Source organism: Hibiscus syriacus, unplaced genomic scaffold, assembly GCF_006381635.1.
Source record: "Hibiscus syriacus cultivar Baekdansim isolate YM2019G1 unplaced genomic scaffold, ASM638163v2 tig00112047_pilon, whole genome shotgun sequence".
NCBI lineage: Eukaryota > Viridiplantae > Streptophyta > Magnoliopsida > Malvales > Malvaceae > Hibiscus > Hibiscus syriacus.
In genome coordinates, this window is record NW_024063243.1 from 38888 (window position 1) to 54027 (window position 15140).

At 36.7% G+C, this 15140-nt stretch overlaps 1 pseudogene; it reads left to right on the forward strand.

Moving 5' to 3' along the window:
* The first annotated feature begins 3573 nt into the window (after positions 1–3573).
* Positions 3574–7156, forward strand: LOC120174323 (annotated as a pseudogene).
* Positions 7157–15140: the final 7984 nt, after the last annotated feature.

Genomic DNA, 15140 nt, shown 5'->3' on the forward strand with positions numbered 1-15140 from the left:
TTATCAAATGAAAAGATAAAAAAAGTTAGTGATTAAATTTATAATATCAAAAAGTACAGGGATTGAGTTGATAATTAAATCTTAATTAGTATTAGATATGCAAATCAAAATAAAGCACAATCAATATTAAATGAAGTCAATAATAAACAAATGTCGGTGATTTGAAGACTCTTTAGTTTTTCCTTGGAGAAGTTAAGGGTAAAGTTTTACAATATCACTAAATTATCTTAAAATGATTTTAGTGACATTAAATTTTTAATGGTAAAAGCGAATGTTGTTCTTTTTTACGGTCCAAAATGATTTCTGAATTATTTTAAAAAATAGAAAATAGAAATAGATATTGAACTTTTAATTTTATTACAAAATAGACACCGTCTCGTAATTGTCATTAACTAACTTAACATGATATATTAAAACTAATAGGCAATATCTCATTTGGTCCTTCCACTATAACTAAATCTTTTTTTAGTACTTTTTAATATTTCTATATAATAATTTAAAAAAAATAAAAATAGAATTTTTGTTTAATAAACATACGAAAAATTATATTTATTTTTAAAATTATAAAATATCTCATTTGGTCACTCATACACTAGTGAAAGTGATATTTGAGGTCTAAATTAAAAGTTTTGTGAAGCGAGAGCCTTGTTGTGTGATTATACCTTCGTAAATTCCACTATCCTGTTTATTCGATTTGCGTCTCTATTTTATTTTTTCTTACTGTTTTTCTTTTCTGGTTTGAATCCCGAATCCCCCCTCTATCATTGCATGCCCCCCTAGTAGTAATGGATGCTAATGGGTTTAGGTGTAGAGTAAGTAAATCTTGTAATTTTCGGGGTTTAGGTTTAAAGTATGTGGGATTTGGCTTGACTTGGTGAATTTGTGCAGGTTTATCGATGGCGACAGCTTGGGATGTCTCGACGATGTGTGGCTCGATGACTTGAACGACAGTTGAAAAGTAATCAAGGCGGCGACGCTGCTGATAAAATTAGGGTAACAAACCCTAAATGGCTTTGGATCTAAACCATTGATTTGGGTCCTGATCCAACAGATGACGTTGGGCGGCGCTAGGGTAGAGAACATGAAACCCTAATGGGTCTGGATTAATTGTTGGGCCAGTCAAGTCCTCGTTTGGTATTGGGCCAGTTCAGTCACCTCTGGGTCGGGTCGAATCCGATCGGTTGGTTGTTGGGTCTTAAGACTCCATTTGGGTCTTGGGTATTATCCTTGTGGGCTCTGGGTACTTGATAATAATAATAATAATAAATAATAATATTTTTTAGCATGAACAAAAACGGGTATCTACAGCTGCCCCCTTTGCACATTTTTGTGTTAAAAGAATATGACAAAGATGAAAAGGACAACCAATTTTTGTCCGATGATCTTGTTTTGATTTTGAAAATTTAATATGTTTGGTGGGGAAGACAACATTGCTCATACGTGATGAAAATTTCGGGTCTTCTAAGAGTGACATGACTCCTACATAATGAGGAAATCTAGTCAGGGGACACAACTCATAATATGATTAATCATAGTTATAATGCACATCAATTTTTTATTAACTAAATAATATGTGTTTAATACTTAAAATCAATTAATTTTAGAAAATATTCAAACTTTTCAAATTTTACATTGAAAAATCTTATATATATATAAATAATTTAACTTTAAAAAGAAAGCTATATATTTAACTAAATAATAATAAAACGGATTTTTATGATCAATTTTTTAGATAACTTATCATATTCACATTTAAAATTCACGAGTTTTTATTTGATTAAAATTTAACGAGCAGTTAAAAATTTAAAGCTAAGAAGATATTTAATTGACCAAATAAAAAAAATGTAAACTAATTCGGAAAAATAAAATTTTAAAATTAAAATTTTGATGGAGTTTTTAAATTTTAAGATTAAATTGGATTTAAAATATTAGGACTTTTAAAAAATGGTTGGTTAATTTTTTTTAAAAAAATTGATTACTTTTGGGTAATTATAAAACAATATATATTCTAAGATAATTATAAACTCTTTAATATTGAAAAATCACACCTTTGATGTTCACGGTGTTCGAACTCGAATATCAAGGAACGATAATCATTCCTTTACTATGAAGACCACTAGGTTCGTGCTAAAATTTTAAAGGTTAGGATAATAGATTATCTAAAAACTAAATTAATGTAAATAAATAAATTCTAAAATTTGATAATGTGGTATAATATATTTTGTTTTAAATGATTTATATTTTGATTTCTTATCCTGCACAATTAATTTTTCTTACATTTTACTATTACGAGTCTCTCTTCTCAACAATTTATTTTTACTCATCCAATAAATTTAAATTCGTATAAAATTAAAAATTTTATAACGTGTAATTGAATTTTATCTCACTTTAAATATATTTTAATTCAAATTATATTAAAGGATATAAAATATTAATTTATTTTTTATTTATAAATATTTAGATATTAAATCACATAAATTTCAATATTCTTTAATCATTTTAGTATTACATATGCATATTAATATAAAATCAAAGGGGTTGATTTAAGTGGTAAGTATCATGATATCACTTAAACAGATCTCTTGTTCGAGTATGTGTATGCATAAAAACCCCACTAAGAAACTCACCTATTTAAATCAGGTATGCGACATGAGTCGATCCATATTAGTCAGGACAAAATTTTAGGAGAGATCAACGAGAAAAATATTATTTTTAAATTATTTTATTTTAATTCCCTACCTATTTTAACTACTATTAAATTTAAAGTAAATAAATATATAATTATTAATAATAGTGTATTCATCTTATAATTTTTTTAAAATTTATTGTCAATTATTATCTTCTAATTCGGTAGTCTTATTTATAAAATCTTAAAAAAATTTAGAAAACTTTACGATTAAAGTAGAATTATAAAAAAAAACAAACTTATAAAGTAGTAAAAATTAGGAGATTAGACATACAGGCAGAATCAAAATAACAAAATTGGTAACTTCTTTTTTTAAGTCATATATTAAAACTGTCGCATGTAAAACAATAAAAAGTTCTGACAGTTCTACAATACGGTATCCTTAATATAAGGCTAAAATAAGATGCTATCGGTTTTGTTATTGTTTAAATAATAAAATTGATAAAAAATTATCGGTAATATTATTATTTTTATTTAAAATATCATTTTTTAACGTATGATAATATTTTCGGTCATTTTTTAACGTCTAATAATATTTTCAATCATTTTTTAAAAATTTAATTAAAACAGTTAATAATAATAAAATAAATTATTTTTTAACACCGAATAATATTTTTAATTATTTTTTATCTATTCTATTATTTAAACACTAACAAAATCGATAACGTATTTATTTAACCGTGATCATTCCCCGAACAAAATAGTAGAAACCTCACAAGACAACCTTATTTTTAAATAAGGTTTGAGCTGTTTTTCTCTCAGTATCAGCGTGTTTTCCTTATAAGTTTCAGCACAAACTCGCTCCATCTCATAGGGTTCTTTAGTGCAAGTCTCTGCATCAAAGTCATACGCCTTCTTTGACAAAAGGAGATATCTTTTTCGCTAGTTTTTTCTTCTTTTGTAACTCAAGACAGGCAGAGTGATTGTAGGTACAAACAATTTCCCAAGGTGCTTAAATCTTTCTCTCTTTGTTTGCCTTTTTTATTGTATGGTTTATTTGTACTTGATGTTCCTTGTTCTGGATTCTTTCTAAAGATCTGACCTTTTTTGTTTTACTGGTGGATGAGACTTGGTTTTTACCTTAATCCTAATCGAAACTACAAGAAATCTTTTCTTTTTTTCCCTTCATCGTCTTCTTCTCCAATTTTCTTGGTGTTTTGCATTCTTTGAGTTCAAGGTATGCATAATGGCAGATTCCCATAGGTAATCTGCTTTTTTTTTGTCCATGAGATCAATGTACCTCTGGTCATAAAAAAAAGCTGATTGACCTGCACTGACAATGATATCGTTTGAATCTTTTCTTCCATGCCAAGTAAATGATTAAAGAGAAAAAGTTTGGGGGTACCCTTTTTCTTTTCCATGCTGGGTAGGAAATCCATAGTTTCTCTATTGCCTTTTTGACTCAGTATGTAGAATGTACGGGACCATATGAGTATGCCAAGCTCTGTATGAGTTGGGTCCCTATATCATGTGAAAGCTATAAATGTAGAGTGACATGCGTAGCATTATGTGTCGGTGGTAGTTGGCACCAGATCTCTAGTTTTAAGGCTTTCAAGGTCTTGTCTTTATGGTCCGGATTTGCTATCTTGATCTACATTTAATTTGACTATTGCGGTTCGAAGTGGTGTGTGCGGAACTGTAGTTTTGTACTCATTCAGATCTCTACTAGAAAGCTAACATTTGTTTCATACTTTGTTGGTTGCCAATTTTCTGGGTTTTACGTGCACCTCATGTCACATATTTGATGGGGTTTATTTGGAGTTTTTGCACAACAATTTGTTCAAACCAGATCCGTTTACTTGGTTGTTTTCCTCTGTTTTTGACTGATTGGTGCTTTTGAATTGCAGTAAGTAATTATTTTCTGAAACCATGAAGCTTAAAGATGGAAAAGATGGAAAATATCATGTACAACCGGAAAAGTCTTTCAAGATTGTCCCTGCAACATTACTTGTCCTTGTGCTATGTGGTTTTTCTTTCTATCTTGGTGGAATCTTCTGTTCCGAGAAAAACCGATTGGAGAGCAAGATTGTGCAGGATGTTTCCAAGACTGTTTCTTCTCCAAAGGAATCTGCCGTGAACCCCCTTCAAATCAAACCGGTCACTTTCCCGGAATGCAGTGCCGATTATCAGGATTACACTCCATGCACTGATCCCAATGTAAAACATGATTGTTCGTTTAATAATGTTGGTGCTGCTTAATGTTAGATTGCTGTTCTGATGAGTTGTATTGATTGTTACAGAGGTGGAGGAAGTATGGTTCGCATCGGCTTACGTTCTTGGAACGCCATTGTCCTCCGATGTTAGAGAGGAAGCAATGCTTGGTTCCACCTCCTGATGGGTATAAGCCACCTATAAGATGGCCAAAGAGCCGTGATCAATGTTGGTACAGGTACTATAGCTAGTTTCTAGCTTTGCTAATTTCCGTTGAGAGGATCGATTCGCTTTGCTTTAAGTTTACATGGTTACTAACATGTTGATGTGGTTTCAGGAATGTGCCGTATAATTGGATCAATAAGCAGAAGTCTAATCAGAACTGGTTGAGGAAACAAGGGGAGAAATTCATGTTCCCTGGTGGTGGTACTATGTTCCCTAGAGGAGTTGGTGCATATGTAGATTTGATGCAAGATCTGATCCCTGGAATTAAAGATGGCACGATTCGAACTGCTATCGACACTGGCTGTGGGGTGAGTTGCAATTCTCAAAGTGTTTGTCGATTTCTCATTCTAAACCCGAACCGGACATGTTTGTATCTCTGTTGCATTTAAAATGGACCTATGGAGACGAACTGATTGTCTGTATTTACAGGTTGCTAGTTGGGGAGGTGATCTATTAGATCGTGGGGTTTTGACAGTTTCACTTGCGCCGAGAGATAATCATGAAGCTCAGGTGCAGTTTGCTCTGGAACGTGGAATACCGGCGATCATCGGTGTCATTTCTACCCAGCGGCTTCCTTTCCCTTCAAGTTCATTTGATATGGCTCATTGCTCAAGATGCCTTATCCCATGGACTGAATTTGGTTAATAATCGTTTTCTGCTCAGCTTTAAATTTGTTTCCATAAAGGCATATTATTCCATGATTTGTTTTTTCTCCCCTACACATGCTTCAACTTTTGACTTCCAATTGCTCTCAGGTGGAATATATCTCCTTGAAGTTCATCGCATACTCCGTCCTGGTGGTTTTTGGGTCTTGTCTGGTCCTCCCGTAAACTATGAAAACCACTGGCGTGGATGGAACACGACTGTTGAAGAGCAGAAATCAGATTATGAGAAGTTGCAGGACTTGTTGAGTTCGATGTGCTTTAAAATGTATGCCAAGAAGGACGACATTGCCGTGTGGAAGAAATCTTCAGATAATAGCTGCTACAATAAGCTTGCAGAAGATGTCTACCCACCCAAGTGTGATGACAGTCTCGAACCAGATTCAGCGTGGTATACTCCGCTCCGCCCATGTATTGTAGTTCCAAAGCCGGAACTTGAGAAATCAGCCTTGGGGTCCCTGCCAAAATGGCCAGAGAGGTTGCAAGTTGCACCTGAACGCATCTCGAATATTCCGGGAGGGAGTGCCAGTGCTTTAAAGAATGATGACAGCAAGTGGAAGGTGCGAGCCAAGCACTACAAGAAGTTACTTCCTGCACTTGGGACCGATGAGATAAGAAACGTTATGGACATGAATACAGTTTACGGAGGTTTTGCTGCAGCTGTTATCGACGATCCCTTATGGGTCATGAACGTTGTCTCTTCCTATGCTGCCAACACACTTCCTGTGGTCTATGATCGGGGACTTATTGGATCTTATAATGATTGGTAATTTCAAATGCAGCTATATGAAATCTGAATCCTAGGCATGCACTACCGGATAGCTTTGAGACCGTGACATGATCGTTCTTTTTATGTTCTTCATGGTGTCTGATCTGTTGCACATCTTTTCCAGGTGCGAAGCATTTTCAACATATCCTCGGACATATGACCTCCTTCACCTTGATGGCCTCTTCACCGCCGAGAGCCACAGGTAGACATCGAACGTCCTTCTAGATCCAATGCCTAGTACTTTTAATGAATTCTGTGCATTTTACACTTTGTTCTGGGTTTAAGACATTGTTGGTTTCCAGGTGTGATATGAAGTACGTTCTCTTGGAGATGGACCGAATCCTGCGACCTAAGGGGTACGTGTTAATCCGGGAATCCAGCTATTTCGTCGATGCAATTGCCAACATTGCAAAGGGATTGAGGTGGAGCTGCCGCAAAGAAGACACCGAATACGGTGTAACCAAGGAGAGGTATTAGTTTGCCAGAAAAAGCTCTGGTATTCCTCTAACAGCAGTTCGAGATGACCGATCCGCTGCCGGAAATGGTGTTATTCTCCCGAGCATTGGAGCTGACAAGGAAGTTCCGTAATTGATGCAATATATTCCTATACAAATCAAGAACCTCTAAATTCATTTTCTTCAATTGGAGAATTAGACTCCCGATTCTTTGTAAGGCATCACAGTTCTGGCCTATAATTTATCTTTATATACCTTATTTTATTTCTCCCGTGGATGTGGAGATATTGTTATTTGGTCACTTGCTTCCCAATTGTGATTTTTCAAGTGTAATTCAACACCGTCTGCTTTCTGAACATTTATATTTATTTATTAATTATAATGTTTAAAAATATTCTTCACGGTTTTTTAAAATACTTATATCGGGTTTTTTTTTTAAATACTTATATCGGTTTCTATTGTTTTACATCTAATGTTCGATTAAATAATCATTTTATCTTTTATTTTTTGTTTTTGTAAAACATTTTAACTCTCAATATTTTATTTTATGGTAAAAATAAAATATTGAGAGTTAAAATGTTTTAAAATAAATAAAAATCAAAATATATATTTAATTGGATGTTATGAGTAATTTTTATCATTATGCTGAATTACGGTTCAGAATTGACAATTCCAGTAGTCGTTTGGTGGTTGTGTTAACATGGGCCGGTCAGCGGCGCTAACCTAAAATATGTATGGAGGAGTCAAATTTAAATTATAAGCTTTTAAGGAAGTTAAAGTGTAGTTTTACTATTGTATCAATATATAATTGCAGAAAAATTGAAGGGGCTAAATCCCAGTTCTTCCATTATGGTGGACCCAAAGTCCTGGCGCAGTCCCGACCGGCAAGTTGGTGACACCGAGGCATTTCCGGTGGAAATCGGACTCCACCAGGGGTCGGCTCTTAGCCCTTACATCTTCGTCTTGATTATGGACGACATCTATTGTGCGACACCAGACGGTGTACCTTGGTGTATGCTTTTCGCTGACGACATTGTCCTAATTGCTGAAACAAAATATGAGTTGAATAGTAGACTGGCTACCTGGAAGACTGCTTTGGAAGAAAAAGGTTTAAGATCAATATTGAAAAGACAGAGTATTTATGTTCAAACTTCAATGGGAACCAAAACGATGAAGATGTAGAAGTATGCATAGAAGGACACGTTCTTCCCTCAAAGGATTGTTTCAAGTACTTAGGGTCTATAATACATAAAGATGGGGGTGTAGATGATGACGTTACACACCGTATAAAGGCGGGATGGCTAAAGTGGAGGGCCGCTACTGGAGTTTTGTGTGACAAGAAGGTGCCTCTAAAACTTAAGGGAAAATTTTATAGAATGGCAATAAGACCAGCGCTGTTGTATGGATCAGAATGTTGGGCACCCAAGAAGGATCACGTAAGGAGGATAGAGGCCGCAGAAATGAGAATGCTTCGATGGACATGTGGTAGGACTCTGTGGGATATGACGATAAACTCTGCTATTTGGATGTCCTTAGGGGTGGTGTCTGTTTCCGAAAAATTGAGGGAGGAAAGACTACGGTGGTTTGGGCACGTCCTTAGGCGACTACCGTCGGATGCGGTCAGGAGGGTAGAGTCGATTACAGTCGACGGTGCCAGAAGGAAAGGACGACCAAGGCGGAAGTGGGATGACTGCTTGAGATCTGATTTGATGGATTTAGGCCTTACCGAAGACATGACCTATGATAGGAAATTATGGAGGCTTAAGACTAGGGTAGTCGAGTAGTGTGGGTCACATCTATAGGGTGTATCATCTTTGTCTTCTTTTAAATGCATTTGTAGTAATTTCCATGACTTTTACTTTTTATACTTTTCTGTTATTGGTATTTATGAAAGATTAGAACTGGGCTTGCTATCGTTGTCTTCTGTGTATCATTCTCGTCATGTTTCATCTGTTAAATTTAGTCGGGTCTTATGTTTCTGTCTATATGCAGAGATTCTTTCGCAGGGATTATTTTGCAGGGATTACTCCCCATTACAGAAGCACATATGATATTAATGTATGCATATGAATACTGTTTAGCTATGTATTTATGTAATTATGTATACATGCATTGCATTTTATCTATATTTTTAATTTTCTGACTGCCGGAGGTTTTTCACGGAAGCTATTCTCAACCTGGCGTTGGGGGGCAGTCTACTACCCTACCTCCCCCTTATCCCATACATATGGGAATTGGGTTTTGTTGTTGACGTGTAATACGAGAGACCACCTATTGAGCTACACGTAGAATGCTTAGCTGGATTCAGGTCGATGATTTTATTTTCTTAAGTTTGTTTCATTATATTTAATGGATGCAAATGTAATTTTTTTATTACTATGGATAAATAAAATACCGTATCACTTTAAAGATAATTCTGAATTATTTGATATTAAAAGTTCATATCATGATAATTTTAGTGTTCGAATTTAGAACCTCAAGAATAAGGTGTAAATATGCTTAATTAGTTAATTACTTGCAATAAAAATATTATATATTGATATGTAAGCATAAAATTTTAATTTTAATTTTTTTTAAAAAAAGATACTTTGTATTAGAGAATTACAAAGTAACCACCCCAAGACCTCATTAAAAAACCTCCCTAAGCCTAATCGGAGGAAAAAGAGTGCACCTTGGAGTGGGATAATACAAGTAGCAAACTGTGAAATAACAAAGACAATGGATGCCCTATCTAGCGTCAAACCCCTTAGAAACCAGTGAAGACCAAACGCAAACTAAGAAAACAACCTCCTAAATGAGAAGAAAACATAAACAAACAACAACAGAAACGAATGAACGAGCAACGGAACAAAGAAAGCAGGGGCGAGCAAAGCCAATAACAACTTGAACAAGCAGTAAAAAGCTTACAGACTCAGGAAACAGAAGCGAAATCGGCCAGCCTACGTAATACAAACAGCAGAATACACAGCAGCAAAGGAAACCTTTAACTTACACCTCGAACAAATGCTATCGGATTTCGAACAAAATCAGAAACCACTGGATACAACAACGACCATAAGTAATTCGCCTAGATCCCTATCTGAAGCAAAGCTTTTAAGAAAATCTGATCAGTACAAAAAGAAGTCCCATTAAATCTGGAGAAATTTCTACAAATCTAGATTACCCAAATCAAACCGAAGAATCCGATGCGCCAAAGCGGCCTCACTCTCCTCCTAACTCTTTGCGAAAACCATACCTCTATCAACTGATTTACATTCTTAGGGAACACTAGATTAACATTCCAAAGAAAACACCAACGTTGCCAAGCTTTCCATAATACAGTACAATGGCAGAGAATATGATTTACCATTTCCGGCTCAACATTACAAAACAAACAGCTGATCTGATCGGAGTAATTAGTCTAAGATGCACTGCTTTCCACACAAAGGCAGATACTTTTGAAGGAACGAATTTAAACCAAACGAGGCTCCACATAGGGTCTTTCAACAAACCTTCACACGCCACTTTGGTACAGTAAGTTTTTGGGTTGTATATAGTGTCCAACGATCCTGACCAGATTACTCTGTCGCGACCTTGAACGACACTAACCATTCTATTTAAAACCAGTATGAATTCACTCCAAATAGGCTTTTCCCATTCAAAAAAAGCTCTTCTCGTTTCAATCCTCCATACCTATCTACCAAGTACCAAACAACCAAAGTCTTTAATTTTTCCGTATTTTTTAACTGCCAGACTGAAGATTCTAGGAAAAGAGGATCTTAAGGAGAATTTTTCTGTCCAAAAATCTATGTTGGACCCATCACCCAGAACAAACCTCAAATCAGCAAGAAAATTAGGCACCAAAGGACCCGTAAAATTCATAATACTACGCCACACCCAAGAAGAAGTTCTATGATTAACAGCTTTTGGCAAGATTGCAGCTTGGTCATAATTATACTTGGCTACAACGATCTTCCTCCAAAGGCAATCTTTCTCTACGCTATACCTCCATATCCATTTATTAAGTAAAGAATAGTTTCTAATAATAACATCAAAAAAACCTAACCCGCCATGAGATTTTGGTTTACATATGTTGTCCCACTTAATCCAATGAATACTCCTATCCGACTTGGAGAGCCAAACAAAATTAGCTACGAATCTGTTGATCTGGGCAGCAATAGACTTTGGCATAGGGAATATTGACATAAAATAGACAGGCAAATTGGCTAAAGCAGATTTAATGAGAGTTAATCGACCACCCAGAGAAAGCATTTTACCTTTCTAGCTTTGGAACCTGCTAGTGACTTTGTCCACGATGGGTTGCCACAACATTTTAGAATTTTTCTGATGCCCTAACGGCAAACCCAAGTACGTCGACGACAGATTTGCCCAGCTGCAATGAAAAGATTCAGCCCAGCTCCTAACTCTACTATCATCCAAGTTAATGCCAAATAACAAAGTTTTTGACAAGCTTAGCTTCAATCCGGCTGCCACTTCGAAAATTTTAGGATACGGAAGAAATTTGAAATAGACTCCTCATTTGAATCAGAGAAAATGAGCAAGTCGTCGGCAAATTGGATATAAGAAAACACAACCTCCAGACCCAACTTCCACACCGCGACAAAGCCCAATGTCCAATGCCTTCTTAAACATACCACTGAGCTCCTCCCCAACTATATTAAAGAGCAACGGTGACAGCGAACATCCTTGCCTAAGGCCCCTTTTGATAGAGAAACTATTAGACGGAGAGCCATTGACTAAAACATCAATTGAAGGAGTTGAAATACAAAAGTTAACCCATTTTCTCCATCTTCTCCCGAACCCCATCTTATTTAGAATCAGATTCAAAAACTGCCAATGGACCGTGTCAAATGCTTTACTAAAATCTGCCTTGATCAAAACTGCTTCCTTCTTGGTTTTAAACAACCCATCTATTACTTCATTTGCAATCAAGCTGCAATCAGCTATTTGCTTGCCAGCCATAAAAGCGAACTGATGTTCTCCTATCACCTTAGATAGACAACTGCCTAACCTCTTGGCCAATAGACGAGAGACTATCTTGTACATGCTGCCCACTAAGAAGATGAGTCTAAAATCAGCAGGGGAAATGGCCTCTAATTTCTTCAGAATTAGCGCAATATAAGATTTGTTAAAGGAAATATCTTCCACTTTGCCCCAATAGAACTCCTCCACAAACCTCATGACTTCGCCTTTAATATACTTCCAATATTTCTTAAAAAATCTAAACTGAAACCGTCCGGACCCGCGCTCTTGTACCATTTAACGACTTTACAGCAACCCAAACCTCCTCTTCTGAAAAAGGGCTCTCAATGAACCTTTTAGAAGCTGAATTTATTCTCTTAAGCGGGATGTCAAATCTCTTCAACGGAATGGTTTTAACCTCATTAAATCCAGCAGAAAAATAATTAACAAACGCTTGCTTAATTCCAGCCTGATTCTTATAAATCGTATTCTGAAATTTTAGTTTAGAAATCTGATTTTTGTGACCCCTTGAAACTGTTGAGAGATGGAAGAATTTTGTGTTTTTGTCCCCTTCTTTGAACAACCGAAGCCTAGATTTTTGAAACCATTCACGTTCTTCCTTCCTCGCAGCAGTCCATAATCTAGACATTAAAGAGGAAATCTCATGCTGAAATTGAGAATTACTAGGATCCGAAAGCCACCTCTCTTCTAACACGTCAATCTTATTGCCAATCTCTTCCAACGAATCAGGATTCAACGCTCTGACTTCTCTCTCTTTCTTTTGTCACGTTCTTTACCAATAGCAAAAATTTGTTAATGCCGATACCTTCATTAGCTACGCATAAATTTCTGATTCTACCAGCCAGAATTTGGTCTTCCGCACAATGGTTAAACCATTTGAAAGGTCTAAAAATGTTTTTAGACCTCTTCTCTTTTAAAACAATCGGTTTGTGATCGGATAAACCTCTAGGCAAAGAACATTGTACCAATAGAGGACACCAACTAAAAATTCAGACGATAACAAGAATCTGTCGAGCCTACTAGCAACCACATTCCCACTACCCCTGAACCATGTGAATGAACTACCCAGATTAGGCACCTCAATCAAATTACTATCAGAAATAAACTCCTCGAAAATCCTCGACGTAAACGCATGGTCTTGAGCCCCTGTTCTTTCAGACTGCCACCTAACACAGTTAAAATCACCCCCTACAATCACCGGGCAACTCCAATTTGAAATAATAGATTTCAATTGCTCAAATAACTCTCTTCTTTCGCATTGCACATTTGGCCCATAAACATTTAAAATCCCAATCTCCCTGTTTGAAAGAACTGATCTCCCTTTAAGGGCTATCACTCTCCGATGAATTGAAATACAATTAACAAGGAACAGATTCTTATCCCACATTGTAATCAGCCCACCTGACGCCCCAACAGTAGGAGAAAAAACTATTTCTTTATCGATATTCCTTAAAAATCTTCTAAGTGAAAAACCACTGAGATCAGTAACCTTAGACTCTTGAAGCAAAATCAAATTAACCTTGGACGACACGATGACCTTATGAACTGCACTAATCTTTTCAAAATTCTGTAAACCCCGAACATTCCACGATAAATAGTTAACTCAGAAACCATAAACTAGAAATACCCACTAAGACAAAATGCAACCAGAAAATGATTAGAACCTGCACGCACTAGCCCATTTACTCAACAGCTTCTAGCTTATTCAACACAACCCTTCTCGGTCCCACAAATTCCACACCCATGGCTTCTGCAACGGCTAGGCCTTCTCCGCTTCCGTGGCAACGATCTCCTCACCACCATCAAGCTCTCCACCAAAAGAACCATTCTGTAAACCTCGCCTGTTAGAAGGAATTTCATCATCACCGACCTTGCGGCCAAGCTTCTTCCTTCTCGTTTTGTTAATTCGCGAGGAAATTTTTAGACTTGTCGGGATTGCCCCCCTCGATCTTGGAATTTTTAATTTATCAACGAACGGAATTTGGGGAGCCTGATTTCTCTTTTTAACATTCCCATTCCTTAGTTGGCGAAATTCAGAACAGTGGGCTTCAACCATAAGCCTAGAAGAAGACACCTCGACAATAGGCACCTCTAAAAATCTAGAGTTGATGGAAATAGATTGGGATTCACAAATAGAATCCCGATCCCTGTTGATTGAAATTAGCCCAACACTCTCATCCAAAACGAGCTGCTTCTCTGGCCCAAAATTAGAAGTGATGGGGACATCATGGAGCCCTTCTTCGCAAGCACCCGAACCACCCACATTGAGAGCTGCGTTCTTAGAAACAACTTCCAATAAGCCGTGAATATTATCATGCGTCTGATTACTCGACACAATCAGCTCCTGCCCATACCCTGCTCCCTCGAAGCTAACGCCTTCAGCACGCACACCCTCGAAAAATGGAAGGTTTGTTCCTTCATCGACTACAACACCACACGCTCCACCCCCCGCCATGAGTCCATCGATGAATGTTCTATCCTCTTCCTGCACTTCCGTAAGAATTTTAATGGAGTGACAGCGACCATTGGAAATAATGAACATTTTCTCAGGAATGGAAGATTCAGACTGAACTTCCACCAACATTCGAGCAACGTCGAACCTATCGCGTTCAGAGGTTTCGTTGTCAATCCGGATGACACTTCCCCACAAGCTGCCAATGTCTTTGAAAAGCTTCTCACTCCAAATGAATAAAGGGACATCCTTCAGGGAAATCCAAACTTTAACTTTTGATCTATTCTCGTATCCTTCCATTAATTCCAACTCGTCAAACTATAACCGAATCCATTCATCTCTATTTATCCAGCAGAACTGGTGATCAATATTATTGTGAAACTGAATAATCATCCTCAGATCGTGCCAAATGCTAACCTTCACGTCCAGACCTTCAGCTTTGAAAGCTGATTGAATAATGACATCGTTATAGCAATTTTTGATTTTAGCAACCAGGCTGTAATTAACCCACGATAGAGCCTTTTTAGGAATTGTGATTTGCCTGTAAACACCCTCAGGAAAAGAAAAAGGGCTAGTTCTATCATCCGCAAGATTAACATGCACGACTAGCTTATCAATGCCAGCTTGAAGACCATCGACCTTCTCACAAAGCTTCCCACCGGCTCCCTGATCGCCCCTAAGAGCTTCTCTGAAAGACCTATCATCCCTTAGAGCTAGTTTCCAAACTTTTCTCGCACTACTATCAACATCGACCCTC